The sequence below is a fragment of the Lontra canadensis genome, unplaced genomic scaffold, assembly GCF_010015895.1.
Source record: "Lontra canadensis isolate GAN:19392208 unplaced genomic scaffold, GSC_riverotter_1.0 scaffold184, whole genome shotgun sequence".
Lineage (NCBI taxonomy): Eukaryota > Metazoa > Chordata > Mammalia > Carnivora > Mustelidae > Lontra > Lontra canadensis.
Genome location: NW_022631178.1, coordinates 1,615,587 through 1,637,545, shown reverse-complemented (window position 1 = coordinate 1,637,545; position 21,959 = coordinate 1,615,587). Strand labels below are relative to the sequence as shown.

The 21,959-nt window shown below is 60.7% G+C and overlaps 1 protein-coding gene and 1 pseudogene across 1 annotated transcript in view; one reads left to right on the top strand and one right to left on the bottom strand.

Annotated features, from left to right (window-relative positions):
* GNG7 (G protein subunit gamma 7) overlaps positions 1–21,959 on the top strand; it is a 111,389-nt gene that overhangs the window by 63,307 nt on the left and 26,123 nt on the right. The gene's annotated exons all lie outside the window — the stretch shown is intronic.
* LOC116860832 lies at positions 20,116–21,300 on the bottom strand (annotated as a pseudogene).

The window sequence follows — 21,959 nt, the reverse complement described above, 5'->3', positions numbered from 1 at the left end:
ACATGCTGGGCGGGGCGCTCCCGCGGGCTCCGGGACGAGGTTGCTAGGTTACCCGGAGCATCCGAAGGCGAGGAGCGGTGTGCTCATTGCTGTGTTCAGCTTTGCAAACGTAATGGGTGTTGACATTTACGAGGGATGAGAATAGTGTGGGACGGCGGTTTGCAAGCCTGGATTCTATTTGCCTTTCTGCTGGCGGTCCTGCGTGTGTGTCTGTGGATGCGGGTGGGCGGAAGGGCGGGTGGGTGGATGCAGACAGGACGGTGGACGGATGGACGGACAGGGCAGCGGGTGGATGGACGGATGCAGACGGGACGGCTCTGCGGGCATGCGGTTCACGTCACCCCCATTGCTAAGCCTGTTTCCTCACCCGTAAAATATGTGGAAATGATTTTGTGCTGGACAGAGCAAACCTGAGCGCTGGCGTCCTCCTTCCCCTGGTCTGTTCGTCCCATACAGCTTCGAATCTTTCTATTTTTCTGATGCATTTAAAAACTGACACACTCGAAAAGTCCATTTGGATAAACGGCCCAACCTCTTGATAATGTTGTTGCTTCTCATTTATTTTCTAACACCTTATTGAGACAAAATTTACACACTGTACACTTCACCTATTTTCAGTGTAGAATTGAATAGTTTTTAGCGTATTTGCAGAGATCGCAACCATCACCCACATCTAATTCCAGGACATTCCATCACCCCAAAGGGCACCTTGCCCCCATTAGCAGTCACTCCTCTACCCTCCCCCCATCCCCGGGCCCAAAGTCCGTGGAGGAGCCTGGTTTGGCCGTGTCACATGCGTGGACTCCCACCGCGTGTGCCTCCTGTGTCTGGTTCCCTCCCTGAGCGCCATTGGCTCGGGGTCTGTCCTTGGGGCAGCACATGTGAAGTGGTGTTTTATTTTTTTTTTTATTTTTTTTTAAAGGTTTATTTATTTATTTGACAGAGAGAGATGACAAGTAGGCAGAGAGGCTGGCAGAGAGAGAGAGGAGGAAGCAGGCTCCCTGCGGAGCCGGGAGCCCGATGCGGGGCTCGATCCCAGGACACTGGGATCATGACCTGAGCTGAAGGCAGAGGCTTAACCCACTGAGCCACCCAGGCGCCCCTGAAGTGGTGTTTTAAATGACACAGACATCACACAGCCATGGCACAGGGCCCAAGGGCACCAGATCCATGGCCCAGCCCCAGGAGGAGGGAGCAGTAGGAGAAATAGAGTTGGGGTCAGTGTGGGAAGGTCAAGAGCAGGCCCGAGACGATAAGGAGCCATGAGGAAGGGGACCTGGGAGCTGGCCAGCCCTGGGGACAGCACGGGGCCCCAGTGTCAGAGTACAGCAACCAGGCAGAAGAGTGGTACCCTGAACCCAAGGGGGCCTGGAGGGAAGGACGCCTGCTGCAGCCATCGGGGGTGACTGGCCTCCGAGAGTGCTAGACCCCGAGTCGGGTTCCCACGACACGGCGGCCGAGGACGGGTGCATCAGCAGTCCGTCTGGAACGCAGGTCAGAGGAGGATGGAAGAGAAATACGGCCCCAGGCAGGACAGCGTTCCCAGCCGCCCCCGTCCCCACCCCGTTCCCAGGAGGAACAGGCCCTCTGACCGTCCTGGGCAGCTGCTGACAAGAAAGAAAAAGGCAAAAAATGAGTCTTGACATGCTTTGTGAGGTCTGCCTACTACCTGTCCCTGTGCCGAGAGCCCGTGTGGCATGATCTCTGTGCCGCCATCCAACCCGATGCCGGACTCCCGTCACCCGGCATCCCCTCGCGCATCCCCATCACACTGGGGGAAGGCTGGGGCCCTACATGTCTGCTCGGTTCCCAGGCAGCCTGCTGGGCGCCGTGTGGCTGCTGTGCGTCCGTGCCCGTGCCACCCTGGGCGGTGGCGTGTGCCGTGCAGACGTGGTTCTCCAGCCTCCTCTCCCATCTGGACCCCGTTGACGTCCCCCACCCGGACCAACTGCCCCAGCCAGGACGTCTGGCAGGATGCGGAGCGCCTGGCACCCCTGCCCTCCCTGGCTCTGCAGGCCATCGTCGTGGGCACGCGTGTGGCTGTGGCTTCTGGGGAGGCCCTTGGTCAGGTTGTGGGAGTTCCCTTCTGTCCTCAGCTTGTGACGGGGGTGTAGAGGTTGGACAAGTCTTTGCTGCATCCGTGGGCTTTGTCCGCTGTCCTGCTGACGTGACATGGTGTGGCGTGTGGACCCAGCACGCATGTTAAACCAGCCGTGCTCCCGGGACACACTGCGGGTGCCCGTGGACAGCCCTGCAGGGACCTCAGGCCCGGCTTGCTGTGCCTTGTCAAGGAGCGGGAATGTGGGGTCAGTGCCCTGGGGAAGGGCTAGCCGTGAGGAGGAGGGGCGCTGCGGGGACGGCGGCCGGTGGGACGCGAACCCGCCCTCCCGCTTGGGTTGCCTGAGACACACCCAGATGGTCCGCTAAGCTCTGGTCGCAGCAGTGGCCTGTTCCTGCACGGATTTAGCGGCGATTAACTATGTGCACGTCCTTCCCATCCGGGGAGGCCGGGCGAGGGCCCCTGTATGGTTGTTCTTTTGTTTGCAACCTCTTAGGAATCGATAATGATTTCACAATGTGAAAAAAAAATTTTTTTTAAATAGAAATTAGAAGCAAAAGGGAAGTCGGGGAGCTGAGTGGAAGAGCCCGGCCACCCCCAGGCAGTCTGAGCAGACCCCATGGGGGGCCCTGGCGCGGCAGAAGGCAGACCTCCCCGTGGCGGGCCCTGGGCCTGGCGTGGGGTCCTGTGGACAGTGCTGCGGCGGCGGAGCGTGGGGTAGAGCCCCAGAGCCTCCTTCCTCTGGGCCCCTGCACGACTGGAGAGATGATGATCGCGCCAACGATCCTGCGTCGTGTCTGGTGACTTACCAGCGGGCGGGCGGCCACTTCATAACGTCCAGAGCCCTAGAGAGCCCCCCCACCCCCAGCGGGGCTGCAGTCCCCCACTTTTCAACGCGAGTCCAAAAAAGGGAGGAGGCATCGGTGGGTTTGTGGGTTAATGTGTCCATCCCTTCCTCACCCCTGCACCTCCTAAGCCCCGTTTGCCTTTTATTTTTTTTATTTTTTATTTTAAAAGATTTTATTTATTTATTTGATGGAGATCACAAGTAGGCAGAGAGGCAGGCGGAGATGGGGGGGAAGCCGACTCCCTGCTGAGCAGAGAGCCCGATTCGGGGTTCGATGTGGGGCTCAATCCCAGGACCCTGAGACCATGACCTGAGCCAAAGGCAGAGGCTTAACCCACTGAGCCACCCAGGCGCCCCCCCACCCCGTTCTCCTTTTTAAAAGTTACCTCCTCAAAAAAAAAAAAAAAAGTCACCTCCTGACCCTCCCAAAGGGAAATCAGGACCCCGTAGGCTCATTCATGACTTTCTGCACTTTTGATTCAAACCTGTTATCCTGGTATCTAATTCTGTTTGTGGGATCACACACTTCCTTCCGGGGCTGTTTGTGGGATCACACACTTCCTTCCGGGGCTGGGAGCTTCACCAGGAAGGGGCGGGTCTGTTCCTCATGCCCCGTCCCTGCTGCCGCTCTGTGAATGTGTCTGAGGGGCAAGGCCTTGCCAGTGTCCTCTTCACCAGGGTCTGGCGGTCCCTGTCCCCTGTGGGCTCTTGCTTCAGAGCGCAGAGCCTGGAGAGGACCTGAATCCTGATTCCCCAAGCAGGGTATGGCCGGCCTCCCCGAGCCGGGTGGATGCCTTAGCTCATCCTGGCTGTTGCTACTTGAGGCTTAAGGCAGGCCCCCCCCACCGCCCCACTCCTGCGCTGCTGGGACAGGGCCGTCATTGTCTGGGGGCATCCGGGGTGCCGGGTGGGGAGGGCTGAGCAGCATCCCAGACCATCCTCCTTGGGGCCAGGAGCATGCCAGCCGTGGCCACCACTGACGTCCCCAGACATCACCTGTGTCCCCTGGGGTGGGGGGGGAATTGTCCCCAGTTGAGGATCACTAACCCACAGCGAGGAGATCCTCCCAGTGGACGACGTCTTGTTTAAAGGAAAGCGGGGCGGAGCAGGACAGGCTGACCCCCAGGTCCGGAGGCTGAAGGCACTGACTGCCCTAGTGAGACGAAGGAGACCAGAGGACACGGCCGCCCGAAGGCCAGCGGCAGCAGGGAGCACGGTGGTCCCCACCGAAAGCGCGCCTGAGAAGTGCCTCGAGTCTTCATACAAGAGGGACGGGGACCTCTCGCGCCCTCGAGAGCCGACAGCCCACCTGGGGTCCGCTCCATCGGGAGGGCCGGCTTCCTCGAAGGGCCGGGCGGACAGCAAGTGTCTCTTCGGGGGCCGGTCCCTCTGTTGCAAAGATTCAGCCCAGCCCGTGGCCTCCGTCGTCCGTAAATGCGTGTGCCCGTGTCCCCGCAAACAAAACTGCTTACGAAGGCGAGCCGTGCCCCGTCGGGCCCACACACTTCGCCGGCCTCTGCGGGGTCTGTGGCCGGCCTCGTCGGACCTGGGAACGAGCACTTCGAGGAGAACCATCGGGGTCTCTCCTGCCAAGTGTGGGTGAACACGCGGCGAGACCGACGGCTTCCGGAAGCTCCAGCGGGTGGCCCGTGCCGGGACCGTCCGGAGGGCGTCAGGGACTCGCCGGCGGGTTGCGGCAGCGGCCGACGTGGCGGGGGGCCTGTGGCGTGAAGCGAAACCACCGGCTGGCCTGAGGGGCATCACCGCATGGGCGTCCTCCGCGGGCAGAGCTGGGGACGCCCCACGTGGACTGGCTCGCGGGCACCATGCGCGTGTGCCTGCGCCCGAGACCACTTCTCGCGGCTTCTGTCTGTCTGTCTGTCGTCTGGGCTCTGTGTCGCCTGGGGACATGCATACGTGTCCCCCGCGCACCGGTCCGTCTGCCTCCCACCGAGAGAGAGGCCCGGCCCGGCACGCCAGTGCTGCCTTCCCTCCAGTTCTGTTTGCCCCACGATACCCGCGCCTGCCTCCGCCACCCGCCACCTCTGCCCCCTTTGCTGCGGGGTCGGGGAACCCCACCCTGGCCCTGTGCCAGGATTTGGAAATGGGGGCTGTTGCCTGGACGTGTCTTCCCTCCTAAACGTACACGCAGCCAACGGAGCTGCGCGAGGGTCCGTGGGTCAAACGCGTGCTGGCCCCAAGGGCAGCTGCACGGCTCAACACGGTGGCGGGTGGGGGCCACTGGGAGGAGGGACGAGGGGCAACCTGCTTCCCTTCCACGGGACTCTGTAGCGAGGGTCCCTGTCCTTATCTGGGGGGTGGGATCTGCGCTCTGAGCTCTCTGGGAGGGAAGATGCAGCAAACAGCTCCCCAGAGACCAGCTCCGCGGCAGCCCGCCCCTCCCTGCCTCCAAGTCTCCCCGTGACCTCGGTTCCCTCCGAGCCCGGAGCCCGGGAGAGCCTGGCGGCAGCTTCCTACACCGACGTGGTTCATCCCGACAGTGACCCTGTTTGCGGGAGTGAGGACTGGCCATCACCTAGCAGCCCCCGGGACACTGGGCTATGCCTGGGGACCCTGTGGTTGTCAGGACTGGGGGAGCTCCTGGCATTAAGAGGCGGGAGCCAGGAATGCTGCTCTGCCCCCACAGCGCCCGGGACGCCCCCAGAGAACGGCCCTGCCCTGTATCCCTATTGCGGGGGGAGCCCGGACTACTGCAGGGACACGGAGGCCGGGCTCAGGTCTCGGGGAGGTGGCGGTGGGAGGGAGGCCCGAGGTGGGACCCCTCCAGATGGGTGACGGGAAGTGGGGGGCGGGGCCGGGATGATGGGCAAGGGGCACGCGGGAGGGAGGCTTGGGGGTCGTGTGTCAGAGAACTTGGCTCAGGAGTGGAACCGCAGTATCTGGAGGGGACACGTGCGCCCGTGCGTGTGTGTGCACAGATGCGTGTGGCCACAGCGGCTCTCTCCATCGTCAGTCGCCTGTGTCACCTGTGGACATAGCCTCTCCCCGTTACCAGCCCGCTCACCTCCGCACGTGCACCTCGCCTTTGCAAGTGACTCGCGGGCGTCGTGCCCCTGCCCTGAGTACCCCTGGGCGAGAACAGGGACGCTGCCACTCATCCACGCGGTGGCGGGGCCCTCATGTCGTCTCATGCCCAGAGCGAATCCACGGCCACCGCGCTGTCCCTTGGCTATGCTGTCAGAGCTGGCCGCTGCCGTGTGCTCCCGACCCAGAGCCCGGCGGGCTGCAGTGCTGTACGCACGCGTGTCCTCAGCCGCCGTTCTCGCCTCGTGGAATGTCCCCCTCTGGACAGGTTGCTCTGCCCGTGGCCCAGAGAGGCCGGGGACACTCATGCGTAGAGGACAGCTGATCAGCGCGGAGAGGACCACGTGAGGCAGAGCTCACCACCATCTGCTGTGTCTGCAGCCCCGGGACCGCCATGGCAGAGCCACCACGCACGGGGCAGCCAGAACCACGCAGATCTGTCCTCCCTTGGCCCCAGGGGCCAGCCGTCCGACTCCCAGGGCCGTGCTCCCTCCCGAGCGTCCCGCAGAGGGTCGGTGCCTCGGCTAATGAGAACACCCCTCCCGTCTGTCTCTGTGCCCCCATGGCCTTCTTGTCTGCATGTCTCCGTGTCCAAACTCCCTTCCTCTTCTAAAGACACTGTCACACTGGATTAGGTGCCCTGCTTGCACAGTCTCTCACTAACTTGATTACATCTGCAATGACTCTCTTTCCAAGGAAGGTCACGTCGTGTGTTTGGAGGCGCACTTTAACCCACGGCAGATCTGGTACCATCAGGAGACACCTTTGGGGGCACAGGACACTCACCCTGAAGATGAGGACCTATCAGTGCCCAAAGGGGATGGACGTGTAGGAAGAGGCAGTGTCCTCCCCCATGGGGCCCGTCCTGCAGCAGGGTACACGAGGCACAAGCCAGGACCCCCCCTGCCCAGAATGGCCCCCTGGCCGCACTCCGGCTCTCAGACCTCCTTCCCCATGGGAAGCAGGGGACGCACCGCACTGACCCCGCAGGAAGCACTCAGCCAGTCAGGTTATCTTAGAGTGAACCCTCTTGTTCTGCATGGTTTGGGGTTTACCGAGCAGTTGCAAAGCCAGCTGTGAGTGCCGTCCGCCGCCCGGCAGCCCCCCACCCCCGGGGTTGGCCTGGACGTGACCAGGGCACAGCGTTACAGCCACGAAACCCATGTCGGTGCGTCAGCCTCCACGGTAATTCCCATGTCGCCAGCCCTGCCCTCACGTCTGCCCCCTGCACCGGGGTCCCGCCGGCCACTTGCTTCTCCGCCACGTCGTCTCTGTAGGGCCTTCTGGGTTGTGACAGGTTCTGACTTTCCTTGCTTTCTGACCCGGACGGTTTGGGGGAGAACTGGCCACGAATTTTGTAGAACGTCTCCCCGCTGGGGTTTGTCTGATGTTTTTCTCTTGGTCAGACTGGGGTGATGGGTTTTGGGGAGGAAGACCCCCGAGAGAAGTGCCCTTCTCCTGACGCCGTGTCGGGTTGTGCTGTCACTGTGACTCGTCACCATGCTTGACCTTGGTGCCCAGGCTGACACGACGTTGACGTCATGTTCTGTTGGATCCAAATATAGTACTTAGTCTGAGTTCCCGCTGAGGGCTGTGTGCGTCCTGTCTGTGTCCTCTTCCCATTTGAGGAAATTGAGTCTCAGAGACCAAGGCTCTCGGCCAGCGGATGCCTGGACCGGGACGCATGCCCGGGCCGGCCTGTCTCCTCCCCGCCGTGCCCTGTCCCTCGGCCTCCGCTGGGCTCATGGGCCCGCGGTCACTGGCAGCACGTCACGCACCCTGGCTCACGGCTTCCCCGGGCCAGACCGGCCGCCCCAGGCGGCTCCCGCGGCGGCCCTTGCTTTGGATTTATGGACCTGCAGAGCAGACAGGAAAATCATCAGAGCGGGGAAGGCGCTCTGGAAGGTGGAGATGCCAGCCGCCCCGCCGGCTGCACCCACAGGGGCCCAGCCGCTGCAGTGTGGGCCCCACTCGGGTCCGGCTCCCACCCTGCCCCACCCTCTGGACCCTGGCCAGCCCCCCACCCCCGTCCCCACCCCCGTCCCCAGTCTGTGTAGGGGGCAAAAGGTCAGGGCTTTTCAAAAATAGCTCTTGTTTCCTATTTACAAAACGGACACATACTTGTCTTCAGTTTGTTTCTCCAGGAAGCACAGCAGGTCTAAAGAAAGGGCGAGCTGCGTTTTACTCTCTTAGAGGACGAATTTTGTGGCCTGTGTCCACTGTTCCCGTTTTTTTTTCAAAACGAGGCCGTTCACCTGGAGATGGCCCCTGGAGTAGCTCCCAGACAGATTCCCATGTTTGCTCTGGTCGCAAACTTACCGGAAAGTTGCAGGAACAATGTGAGGAACCCCATGTGCCCTTTGCACGCCGGGCTGCGGGCGTTTCCAGCTGAACTGTTTGCTCTCTCTCCCCCCATGTGTGTCCATGTGCGTGTGTGTGTGCGTTCCTGTTGTGTGTGCACAGGGTGTGTACATACCGGTGCAGAGAGCGATGCTTGTGGCAGATGTAGGAACGGGGTCACCAGCACACACGTGACCGAGCGTGTGCACACATTCATTTTCTCTGAGCCGTTGGAGATTAACTTGCGGACATTGGTGCCGCCCACCCCCGCGCCCGTAAGTCTTCCAACAGGAATTTACTGAGAACAAGGGCGGTCTCCCACACCACCACATGGCAGTTAGCGGAATCGGGAAGGTCCGCATCCAAGTTCTGTCACTTAGTGCGCCACGTTCCCGGGCATACCCCCTCCAGGGCCCCTCATTGCGTCCAGGGACCTGGCTTGTTGGTGTCCTTGGATCAGAGGCTGAAAGGACCCTTTCCTCAAGTCATCAACAATGTTCGGATTACTGCAGAGTGTGCATTTCTCACTCACGGCCATTTGTCATGCTTTTTGTGGGTTGCTGACATCCATTGTGAACCGTCCATTTTTTAAATCTTGAGATGCTTTTCTACTTGCAGAAGAAGTGCAGAAACGGGGCGTCTGGGCGGCTCAGTTGGTTAAGCGTCTGCCTTCAGCTTGGGTCATGATCCCAGGGTTCTGGGATCGAGTCCCACGTCAGGCTCCCTGCTCAGCAGGTGTCTGCTTCTCCCTCTTCCACTCCCCCTGCTTGTGTTCTCTCTCTCTCTCTGCCAAATAAATAAAGAAAATCTATAAAAGTATTTTAAAAAGTGCAGAAACAAGGCAAAGAATTCCCATACACCCTCCTCTGGGCTTCCTCTCGCTCAGCGTCTTCCACAACCACCCAACATGTGTCAGGAATCAACTTTCTTGCACTACTGTTGACCAAAGCCCAGAACTGATGCAAACGTCACCAGTTACACCACCAGCGAACTTTTTCTGTCATCCACACTATTCAGGATCTCACATTCATTAAGTGGTTTGTGGACCTCTTATTGATTTACTGGAGATCTTTTTATATGAAGGACCTCCACATTTTGGCACTTGTTCCTGTGGTGAAGCATTTCTCATTTTGCCTTTTCACTTTGTTATGGTCAACAAGGAATCCCATAGACCAAAGTCCTAACCCCCACAGGAGACTGTAGATGAGTCTCCTAGAACAATACTACAGTCCTGTGTTCAGTAGAGAGTCACAGAACCAACATCAGGCACCCAGCAGGGCACAGGCCACCTACAGGGCCCTCCCCACCTGCTCCCACACATCTGCGGGTCCCCAGCGCAGGCTGTGTAACCAGCCATATGGCGCCTTTGAAAACCTCAGTACTCACCCCACGGAGTTGTGGCCGCCGTGGGCAGAGCTGCTTCTTCTACCAAACCACGCTTCGCTCTGACCCCACTTCTGCTGAGTGGCGAGGAGCGAGTGCGACTCTACCAGGCAACGGGGGGTGGGGGGACGTTTCCTCGTGTCTACCCTCCGTGGCGGGTGCCCCGGGAATGCGGAGCAGGAAACCTCGTTCGCGCAGGGTGGGGCTCCGAGCCACGCAGGCAGCCGGGGAGTGTGGCCGCCGTGTTTGGGGAACTTGGGGCAAGTGACACGGCCTCCCACCACCCCCCAGCCGTCCTGGGGGATTTGTACGTGAGGACATTGACACCTGGCCCCCAGGCCCGCTCTGCCACCAAGACTGTCCTTTTGTTGTTTTTCCTCTTGTCCCCTAACTGGGGACTTTATGTCCTTCAGAAAACCTCTGTGGGGGCAGGTTGGAGCCAAACCGCAGATTAACGACTTGTCAGGCTGGGATTGCCCAAGATGGCACCCACTGTGCAGGCCACAGAGACACAGACCATGTCCGGTCGTCCTTTTGCCTGGAGAGGGGCCAGAGGGGCGAGAAGACAGGTGAGCCCCAACAGGCTCAGGGATGCGTCCTGCCTGGTCCCTCCATCCAACAGGGCGCCCAAGGGGTCATGGGCACAGGACCAGAGGCAAGGTGGTGGGGAAGGGACATTTGGCCCTGATCTCCTGCACACATAACCCCCGCCACGAGCCCTTCGTGGCTCATTTATTGAGTGTCTGCTCAGGGTGGGCGCTGGGTTCTGCAGGTTGCTTAAAGCCTGATATACCCTAGTGGAGTGGCCAAGGAGGAAACGGCGCTGAGGCAGCCTGTCCAGGGGAAAGCAAGGCCAGGAAGGCTTCCTGGAGGAGGCAGTGGCTGAACTGAGTTTGAAAGACAGGCAGCCTGGAGACTGTCAGCAGCAGGCTGGTGGATGGGCTCGGGGCAGGGCGGGGGGATCCAAGAATATGAGGAGTTACCAAAACCTGGGGCGTGGGTCACACGGGTGGTTACAACATCCTGATTTTAAACACAGGCAGTCATATAAAAGATCCTTCTTAGAATGGTGTGTGTGCATCCACTCTGGTCCCCAAAGACATCCTTGTCCTGGAAGACCTGTGGACGTGTCCCCTCACACAACAGAGGGGACCTTGTCAAGGCCCCCCTGGGTCAGGGGGACCAGCCCTGCCCACGAGGGGTTTGGTCCCGGGAGGCCCATTTTGGATTCCTGGCCTCCGGCATGGTACAGAACAGCTTGGTGCGGAGTGAAACCACTGAATGGGTGTTTTGTTCTGACAGTTACTGGATGGTAGGGATTTATACCCCTGTTGTTTGCCTCTTTGATGCCTAGAAAAGTATCCTTTGCCTTCCTGCCTCATTCTGCAAAGCTCCTCCAATGGGTGGCCTATCCTCCAGTGTCCCGAGGAGGTGACCAGAGGCAGACCCGTCTGTGTCCCCACCTTGTTACCCTGAACACTTCCAGACTTGAGGCCAACGCTCCCAGCACTTTCCAGCTGAAGCCGCTCTGTGCTCAGGCTCAGAGGCCCTGAGCCCTGCTGTCTCACTCCTGCCAGCGAGTCGGCCGGTCCTCTGCACGCCTTCCCGACATCCATTCTCTGACTGTCCCACTGTCCCTTTTCTCCCGGCCCACCCAGCTCCCGGAAACAGCCCAATGGCCAGTGTGGGGGAGCTGGGGCCCTTTGGGGTCCCGGATGAGCCACTGGCCAGAGCTCTGAGGGCCTGTCCAGCCAGCCGCTGTGCAGGACAGGGTGCCCCATGGCCGGAGATGGGGGGACAGTGCTGCTGGGAGGGGGCTTAACTCCCTGAATTTTCAGAATGGCGTGGAGTCCCACAAGACGTGTCACGTGTGTGTGGGTGGCCACCACCCAGGCCTGTGCACCTAGACCCGTGCAGGCGGGAGCAGGAACCCAGAGTCTGCCATGGTGGGCGGGTGAGGGCCACAGCTGGGGAGGGGACAGTCTGCATTCTCAGGATGTTTTCCCTTTTAGCCTCTCTCCGGCCATTTCCTGGCCCCTCACAGACCAGTGATGCTGGCCCCTGGCCAGGGCCGGTTGTTTTCCACAGGGGGGAGGGGGAGGGGAGGGTCAGTCTGGGATCCACACCCCACGACCCGGGAAGCAGGAGACACGGGTTCCAGCCCCGCTCCACCCCTTTCCAGCATGTGACTTGGAAATCCTTTCCAGCGATGTTTCTGCACCTGACTCTGTTGACATTGGGGCTGGCTGATTCTGGGACCCAGGAGGCTGCTGCACACCTCCCAGTGCCCAGGACACCCCCCAAAATGAGCTGGCCTGATGTCAGCCATGCTGAGGTGGCCCGTAGGGACAGCAAGCAATGCTTCTTTGCTGGGTTCTCCGGGTTCCGCAGTAATGGGGCCTGGGGCCTCCAGCAGTGGGCCGAGCCCTGGGGCCACTCGCCAGCCCTGTGGCCCCACAAGGTGACTGACTTGGGGCACGTGCCCCAGCACAGCTAGGTGTCGACAGCACAGCTAGCTGTCCTTTCTTGGAGACTTGAACTAAGAGTCAGGAAGAGATTCAGTCCAATAGGAAAAACACAAATCATTTTATAAAGCTGAGTCTGGGGCGAATGCTGGGGAATACCTCTCCGAGGGCCCGCTTGGCCTCCAGCGCATCCCTGCAAATTTCTGAGCCCCTCGTTGACAGCTCACGTCTTCCTGCCACGCCATGGTGCTGCATGCAGACCCCGTGACACTTCTGTAGGAAACCTTTGCCTTTCTTTCCAAATTTATTCATAACGACAGGTGCACAGTGTACATAATACCTGCATGTGGGAATTCTACATGTCGATGACACATGTTCTGGCCCGTAATGCCATCGGAAGGGCCTCCCCACATTAGGGACGCGCGGGCAGGCGTCTCCCCACTGAGAGCCCCAGCACCTCAGCAAACCGTCCTCAGGGCCCAGGGCCACGGTCTTGGGCACCTTGGAGACTTGATTCCATGGTCTGTGCCTCACTGCGGGCTCCAGGCCTCGGGTAGCCTCCTCTCGCTGCATGTGGGCAAGACCGCCTCCAGCCTTGGGAGCGTCGTAAAGGTCACAGACGCGCCGTGAGCTCGTTAGGTCACATAACTCCCGCTCAGCAGCCCCTAAGTCACACTCTCTCCCCTGCTGGCTGTGAAGAAGCAAGCTGCCACGTTAGGAGGGTCCTGCAGGAGCCACGCGGCTAGGACCCCAGGGTGGCCGCCGGGCACAGATCAGCCTAAGGTGGGGACCCCACTCCAGCCACGAGGAGGCAATTGTACCAGCAAACCACCCGGGCAGAGACGGGCCGTCCTCCTTGGGCTCCTGGTGAGACCGCAGCCCCAGCCAGCACTCGGGGGCCTTGGGGCAGGGACCCCCCGCACGGAGACACTCGGTGGGGAGTGTGTGAAGCAGTGTGGAAAACACACCCGCTGACCGGGGCCCAGCCTGCAGGCGCTGGCGACGAGTCCGTGAGCTCAGAGCAAACCCAGTGCCAGGCAGCTGAGGCCCTCCAGCAGCCGCTGTTAGCCTGTCCCCCTCCCTGGCGGCCCCGTCCTCCGGGGGCTCTGCACGTGTCCGGAAGCCACGGCCGCCCTGCAGGAAGGAGCAGACCCCGCCCCGCGCGGACTCCCCGTGTCCCACGTGCAGGCCGGCCAAGCGCGCTGCTGGGACTGACCCTGTGTGTTTGTTTTTGCTGCCGCCCCCCCGGGCCGCCCGCCCTGCACCCCTGCACGTCACCCGGGGCTGCCCAGCCTCGGGTGGGAGATTCAGCCTCCAGGGCCACCAGCCCCGCGACCCCTGCTCTGGGAACATGCATGCGTGCGTGCTGCGTCCATGTGTGTACGTGTGTGTGCTCACGAGGGTGACGTCCCTCCTCTGCTCTGTTCCTCTCCTAGTGGCTTTCCAGAGCAGCCAAGCATGGCCCGAACGCACGTGCACACACGACAGAGTCCAGCTAGGGTCTCTGCTCTGGTTCCCGGCACCCAGGGACACCCTTTCCCCCATGACCGAACGAAGCCCGACACAGGTGCGGTCCTTTCTCAGGGGCCTCCCGGCAGGCCCATGGGGAAACCGCGAGCCCGTCGTGCGGTGCAGATGAGAATGGGGCTTAGGGCGGGTAGCGATATGGAGAAGATGAAACCTTGTGCACGGCTGGTGGGACTGTGAAATGGAGCAGCTGCTGTGGAAAACCGCCCGGAGGGGTCTGGGTCTTCTTCAGACAATTAGAAACAGACCTACTGTGTGCTCCAGCGGCTGGGCACGCGGGGACTCGGGGAGGTGTCCGCACACCCTCTGTTCACAGCAGCGGGGTCACGGCAGCTGAAGAGTGTGTCCGTCGACACAGATGGACACACACGGCGCGGTCTGTCCCCACACGGGGCTGCCGAGCTCGAGCTGTGGCCCCTGCAGCCTGTCACACCCAGGCCCTGCTCTCCAGCATTTCCAGACCAAGAACCCCAGGAGGTGAGCGTCAGTTTCGCGCTGCGATGGTTTGCGGAGGACAGAGCCGCCGGCCTGGGGCACAGACTGACGGACACGCTGACGTGGGGGCGGGGCTGTGTCTTCTGGTCGTGCGCCTGGGATCAGCCCCTCCCCCAGGATTAGTTGCTGACACCCGGTGGGAGGCGGGTGCTGATCCCAGTGGTCCCCTGAAAGTCAGGGAGCCCATCCCTCGTGACCCACGGTGCCCTCCGGGAACCTTTGCACCGGTCCACGGGGTCCCGCTCGTTTTGCACAACGGTGGGATGCGCAACTCGGAAGAGTGGAGCGAAGTCTCCGCGGGACTCGCAGACAGTGGAGCGTCTGTGTCTGACTGATAGCTGATTGGCTTAAAGCCGGCCCGCAGAAATCCCCAGAAAGGGGGTTAGTGGTCGCCAGGGGCTGAGGGAGGAAGGGAGTTGGGGGTGACAGCCAAGGGTAGGGGGTTTCTTTGTGGGGTGACGGGAGTGTTCCGACATTAAGCGTGGGGACGGCTGGGCAGACATTTCAGATGGGCCAAGTGTGGGGTGTGTGAATTGCGGCTCCGTGAAGCCATGTCGGAGCCCCGCCCACAGGGCAGGTAAGTGTCGGGTCTCCGTCCTTGCGCAGTGAGGGCTTGAGCTGTTCTTGAGGAGGCGAGTGAGCTCCCCAGTGCTGGAGATATGCAAGAGGCCGTCGTGAGCAGCGGCTGCACTCGCCCCAGGAGGTGGGAGCAGGGAGGAAGCAAGGGTCACGTGGAGGGCGGCGAGCTGGCTTCCTGCCCGTTGGGTGAGCTGCCAGCACCCACCCCAGGGGCCCCCTGTCACCTGAAGCTCACGGGGCCAGGCAGCAAGGCTGCTGCATGTGGGCCCGTGAGGGACACCCCACCTCCGCCCTCTGACCCCGGACCTCAGACAGGGGTCAACTTACCCACAGACGACAAGCCCGGAGTGGGTTAAATAGTGTCCCCACCACATTCCCGTCCCCCGGGAACCTCTGAATGTGACCTTGTTGGAAAAGAGAGTCTTTGCAGATGTGTTGGAGGGAAGGACGGAGATGAGCTCATCCTGGGGAGGCGTTCCTGTAAGAAGTGGTCAGTTTGGACGGACAGATGAGGGGGGTAGGGAAGACCAAGGGGCACCTGGAGCCTCGGGAGGGAGGGGGTCAGGGGCGGTGGGGGAGAGCCAGGCTAGCCGCAGAGTGTGCGGAGGGAGCCCAGCAGGAGGCTGACGCTGCCCGACTTCAGGCCTTGTGTGCAGCTGCAACGGTGGTTTGGCGAAGGGCAGAGCTTGTCCAGAAACAGAGCCCGTCCGTAGTGTCCGCTGACCTCTGACAAAGGAGCAGAGACAGTTTAGGTGGTGTGGGCACGGCCTGACTTCCCTGTGCCAGGAGATGGGTCCAGAGAGGACTAGGTCCGGAGTCTGCCCTCCAGGACCGTGAGAGTGAGTGTCTGCTCTCCGGAGCTCCGGCCTGTGGCCCTGGGTGAGGGCTTCCCCGGGAGCGCACAGAAGGGGCCCCTGCGTGTGAGGTGCGGGGACACCCCGCTGGCCCGGCTGCTGAGCAGGACACAGGGCTCTGGCAGGGATGTCCCCTGGACCAGGGAAGCCCCCCTTAGGGGTCGGGGGCCTCGCCCTGGGAGCAGGAAGTCGGTGGCATGCCTCCAGCCCACCCTTGCCCTCAGCAGACCCTGGGCCATGGTGGCCGTTATCCTGTGGTGTGGGCGAGACCAGGTCTAACCAGGAGTCTGCTGGCAGGTTCCGGACGGCTCTGCCGTCTCCAGGTTTCCTTCCAGAAGGCGGGATGATGGTCCCAGGCTCCCAGCACGGGAGAGGGCCCCATGTGGCGGGCCCCCGCAGGTGCGGGCGCTGGCAGTCTCAGACCCTGGGCAGTGAGGGCCAGATGAGGCCTCACTTGTGTACCGTTGCCCCGTTGTTTGTCAAAGCTGGCCATCTCTTTAGAGGTTTGGGGCTTAGTGTGTGGATTGCTTGTTCACTGCCTTGGCCATTTTTGTACTGGGGTCGGGGGTCGTTTATTCCTAAAAAACCTTCTAGTACATTCCGCCTGCCGCTGAGACCTTTCTCAGGGGCCATCTCTGTCCATGGCTCCTGGCAGGGCCCGTGGGGTTCCAAGTGCTTATGGTGCGAGCCTCTCCTTCTCCACGCCTAAGTTCCGACGGGTGCCGAGAACCCATCATGCAGATAGAAAAGCCGAGGCTCCGAGGGCTTTTCCAGGCACATGCTGGACCGCCCAGGGGTGGCTGCGGGGGGCAAACTTCCGTCCCGACTGGAGGCCCGGTCAGACTCTGCGTGGCCCCCGTGGACACTGCTCCAAGTTCCTGGGGGAGTGGTTCTAGTATCGGTTCTCAATACGGGGTGGCCTGGTCCCAGGGGTGCTGGATGGTGTCAGGGATGGCTGTGGGCATGGAGATGGGAGGGGCCGGGGACACTTTGCGCCACCCCCGCCGTGCCCAGGACCTCCCAGATGTCAGCAGCGGTCTGTATCAGCAGAGTACCCGCCACTTTACAGACGTTCGTGCAAGAGTCAGGACAGTGACAAGCCGTTACTGCCCCAACTTAGAGTTTTGTGTAGTGGGTTCCACGAGGCTCTCCATGCCACGGTTCTCCCGTTGATGAGCTGTGCTTTCGTGTGGATTAGCTGTAGTGTGTGTGTGTGTGTGTGTGTGTGCGAGCGCACGCATGTGTGTAAATGGGTAAGTATACGTGTGCGTATGCATGCGTGCACACCGTGTGTGTCCGAGTATCTGGGTGTGACTCATCTTCGGAGGCCGGGACGGCATCGTGAAGGACGATTTCCAGAAAGGCTTGTACGTGCTCGCTTGTGGGGTCCTCGTGAGCGGAGGCCGCCTTCCTTCGCCGCTGCACGTCGGGGCCGCCCGCCAACGCCTTCAGGGAGCCCCACCACACGGCTCTCGGAGCTCTCGGAGGCTCTCAGAGCTCTCGGGAGCCAGACCCCAAGCACCAGAGGACCCGAGGGGAGAAGGTGCTTCTGTGTCTGGCCTCGGCCTTGCTGCCGCTTCAGAGAGCAGACACCCCCCATTTACCCAATCTCGGGTCCTGCTCTCCACCCCCCCCACAGCCCTGCTCTTCGGTTTGCGTGCGGAGGGGCTGCCCTGAACCTCCATTGTCCTGACCCAGCCACGCAGATTCCTCCCCTCCTGTCACGGCCGAGGGCCACGCGCGTCGGGGTGTCTCCTTGGGCCGTGGAGCCCCCTCATCCCGCCTGCTCTGCGGCTCCGCCTCGCCGTGAAGCCCGCAGGCTGTATCGGTCTCCTTTGAAGTCAGCAGACCGCGTGCATGGAAGGTTCCAGGCTGATCGCACCGATCTTTACCCCAGCGCGGTCGTGACGTGTGTCAAGTGTCTTCACAGGGAAGGACCGCCCAAGTCAAAGCGAGGCCCTGTCAGTCCCTTCCACCCCGGACACACCACTGCCGGTCTGGAAACCTTCCATGCCCCAGTAAGGGGCCCCGACTCTCCGCGCAACGGACTCGCCCGCTTTTAGCACAGCCTGGCTTCAGCCCCGGACCCGCATCGACTCCACCCTGACCACCCGCGCCCCGGCCCAGACCCCAGGCACCGGCCCCACGTGGGCCTCCCACAGGCCTCCAGCCCCACCCTGCGCCGTGTCGCGGGCACCCTCTACTCAAGCAGGCTCCCCACTTAATTCCTTCATTAAGAAAAGTGAGCTGTCGCTCATGGCCAGAAACTCACGCATTTGAAGTATCCATTTCAGTGTTTTGGGTCCATTTGCAAGGTTGTGCAATTATATCGCCATTATTTGATTCTAGAATACTTTCATCATCCTCGAAATAACCCCATGCCCCATTCCTCCCTCCCCTGACCCCCACGAGCCCCCTTCCCGTCTGTGGAGGAGCCTGGTCTGGGCTTGTCACATGCGTGGACTCACACCCGTGTGGCCGTTTGTTCCTGGTTCCCTCCCTGCGCATCATGGGCTCAGAGTCGGTCCCTGGGGTAGCCCTGGGGGCCTCACTCCTGCTGGCGGCCGAGTGATGTTCCATTGTGGGTGTGTGCGCGTGTGTAATCTGTCCCTTCACTGGGTGGTGGACGTTAGGTTGTGTCTGTGCTTGGTCTATCATGCATAATGTTCCTGTGGACATTCATGCACACGTTTTTGTGTGGACGTGTGTTTTAATTTCTTTGGGGTAGATGCCTAGAAATAGAACTTCTGGGCGATAGAAACTGCATTTTAACCTTATGAGGAGCTGCCGTTTCTTTACTTCAGAGTCTGTTCATCCCTCCGGGTCAGGGCTCTGCAAACTGCCACCGGCAAACCAACCTGGACCTCTGCCTGTCATTGCAAATAAAGTTTTATTGGCACACGGCACACCCATTATGTGTTGTTTACAGCGGCAACTGGGTTGAGTCGTTGGAACAGTGATTATGTGTCCCACAAAACCAAAAATATTTACTATTTGGCCTTTTACAGAAAAAAAAATATGTTTGTAACTTACCACTTTATCCATACACTGTAATCAGCTGTTTGTGTACCTCTAATCCCCCCACGCCCAACACACACACAGTTCCCTTAGGCAGGAATTTGATTTTTTGTTTCTTTATTTCTGTTTTTTGCTGTCATTAAACACTTGCACATAATCCCCACCCTCACCATCGGGGGGCACTAAACGCATCAGACCTCCAGGTCCTCACTTTCCTGCAGGGACTGGGACGGAGCACTGGCCTTGCTCGGGAGTCCCGCCCTCGGCTGAGCTGGGGAGTTGGCTGGGACCCCTCGGGGGGATACACCTGGACCATCCACCTGGGGCGGGATGCAACATCTGTGTACCTTGAAGCCCCCGGGTGATGCTGAGGTCTGGGATCCTGGCGTTCCTCGTTCCTGATCCTAGATGTCTGCACTTTGCATGTATTTCGTCCCGAGGGAAGGAACCACCAGACCCTTCCTCCTGTGCAAACCGCCCAGAGGTGGGGGCGTTGTGCTGGGGCAGGGGGGTGAGGTGTACGTTTCCTGCATTTCCCCCAAGTGCCCGAAGTCTGTCAGTCCAGTGAGGGGGGGACCCTTCTCTCTTGTGGTCCTGGCATGTCACAGCTCCAGAGAGACAGAACTCCTACAACCAAGTCCTTTTTTTCTTTTTTTAACGACCAAGGTGTCCTTTCCTTGGGGCAGCTGTAACAAATGACCCGGTCTTGATGCTTAGAACAGAAATTGACATTCTCACCTTCTGAAGGCTAGAAGTCCCCAGGCAAGGTGTCCCAGAGCCCTGCTCCCTGTGGAGGGTCCGTCCTGCCTCCTCCACTCCTCGGGACTCCAGCCCCCTGCCCTGCAGTGTGTGCCTCCGTGGCCCCATGGCCTCCCACTGTGTGTCTGAGAATCAGACCCCCCCCCTCCACTCTCGGAGAAAGACACCTGGTGTGGGATTCGAGGCCGGCCCTCAATCCAGGATGACCTTTCACGTCCTTGTCCGCAAAGATCCTTTTTCCAAATAAGGCCAGGCGGTGAGCTTCCAGCAGAATGTGAATTTGGGGGACAGTCTCCACCCCATTACAAGCAGCAGACATTATTTTCGTCTTGCCAAGAACTGCCCATCCTTTAGATGAGCCGGAACAGTGCATGCACAGAACCACCCTCCCTACTCCGCCACCCGTCCTTTGGTTTCGTCCTGCCACCCCCCACCCCAGCACCGCCTGCCTGCGTTCCTCCGTGACCGGTGCCGTGCATGTGTGTGTGTGTGTGTGCACGTGTGTGTGCACATGTGAGCGCACACTTGGATAAGCGCCTTCCATCCTTCTCAGACCAGGGAAGGGTGTGGGGGGGTAGAAATGTCCGGATCAGCTGACAGTTACCTTGGTGACGGTCTTGCCGAATTCGCGGTACCATATGTCCATTATCTCAGGGCAAATAAATATTTAAAAAGTAAGGTCGACGGTTATGTTAAAAATTCCTCCTCAGGATGAAGACGGTGGAGTGATTCAGAGACGCGCACTCAGTAATCCCAGCGCGGTGGTTCTGGGGGGGACGCGGGTGGAAGCAACCCTGCCCCCAGGGGACGCAGAGCCGGGTCTGGGGACATCTGTGGCTGTCTGTCGGGACTCGGTGCTCCTGGCATGGTGGCATGGAGGGGGTGGGGCCAGGGATGCTGCCGGGGACGCTCCCCCAGAGAGTGACTCTGCTGTGTCAGCAGGCGGGGGTGGGGAGGACCCCGTCCTAGATACTGAAAGTAAGCATCGCTTTCAACTGAACATACGTGAGGTTTACTTCTTGGTCACGTTAAAACAAAAAAAGGCAGTGGGTGTGCCTCCCTGCACTGTGACAGGTGGGGACCCTGCTGCTGGACGGAAGGACACACTGAGACCCCAGGAGCACAAGGGCAGCTGCTGTGGGGTGTCTGGTGCCTGACGGTCACGGTCAACTCCCATCTGAGTCCTCCGAACCTGCTGGATGTTATGGGCAGGACCTGAGCGGGCGGAGGCCGCGGATGGTAGCCGTGAGCCTAGTTTCGTTCCAAGAAGCAGAACCCAGAAACACTTCTGAGAGGTGCCCAGGCGGGGGCTTGCCCGCCGGCTCCCCAGAAGAGCTGTCACAGTCAAGAAGCAGCACTTCCCATTCGTTTGCTGCCTGGGGCAGCTTCCTGTGCTGGGCGGTTTGCTCGGCATTTCCGAGACCTACCGAGCAGGAGGGCAGACAGACGACCTGTCTGTGGTCCTTCTAGGAGAGGCCCCGGCGTCGGGAGCTGGAAGGACAAGGGAGAGGCAGCGGCACCCGGAGGCAAAGCCGCAGTCCGGGGCCAGGGTCCATGTGGGCACGGAGAGCAGCAGGGCCCGCTTGCATCCATGGCTGCCAAGTGACCAGACCAGTGGCCCCCACACCCGCTGGGTCATTCTCTGAGGGGGGGGGTGTTCCAGGTACAGCGGGGGCCAAGCAGCATCCCAGGGCCCCACATGCTTTGTGCCCAGACTTCCCACTCGTGACAGATGCAGACGTCCCCAGACACGGCCCGCTGTGCCAGAGGGCAGGATCGCCCCAGGGGAGACCCCCTGCCCCAGCGACCCCCTCCACACACACGCACACACACGCGTGCACACGTGCTGGCATGTGAAAGCCTCCACCACTCCGGCATATAAAGAAGGGCCTTGCTCGTGGAAAAGCACGGAGTCAGTTAGCCAGGCATTCTGGAATGTTCCTCCCTCCCAGCTACCAGGCGAGCCACGGGCAGTACGTGTCCACAAGGGCGTCAGGGAGCCGCGCTGCAAATGCAGTCCTGACACCTTTCTCAGGAGCGTAGGAGAAAGAAGAGAAAATCGTCTTACGACGCGTTGTGAGCAGTGGAGAGACGAGTCGTGCCCACCCCAACCCCGCACGGCCCCTCAGCGGCAGCTGCCGCAGCCCTGTGACCTGTCAGCTTGACCCAGGCAAGTCGGCCCCGACCCTGGGAGCCCCCGCCCCCACTTCCACGCGGCTCTCTATGGTATATGCGGTACGTGATTCCTTCCGGCGTTGCTGCGGTGAGCGCCCTGGGCCTGCCTGGTGCTGTCCTGACAGTCACCTGAGAGCGATGCCGCGGGGCCCCCGTGTCTCACACAGGCCATCGAGGCTCTCAGAACGAGCGAGCGGGCAGGTGTCCAGAGCTGGGACGTGCTCAAACCCCCCTCACTGCCCCTCAGGCCAGAGTGACCTCTCAAAGCTTCTGAGCAGATGCTGGCTGGCTGTCTTCTAGAACCTTCCAGAATCTTCCAGGCCGTTCTTCCTTCTCCCTTCCACATCTCATCCTGCCGTCAGGGTCGACCCTCTTTTCTGTCTTCTGGGGCAAGAGTCAGGCTAGTAATGATG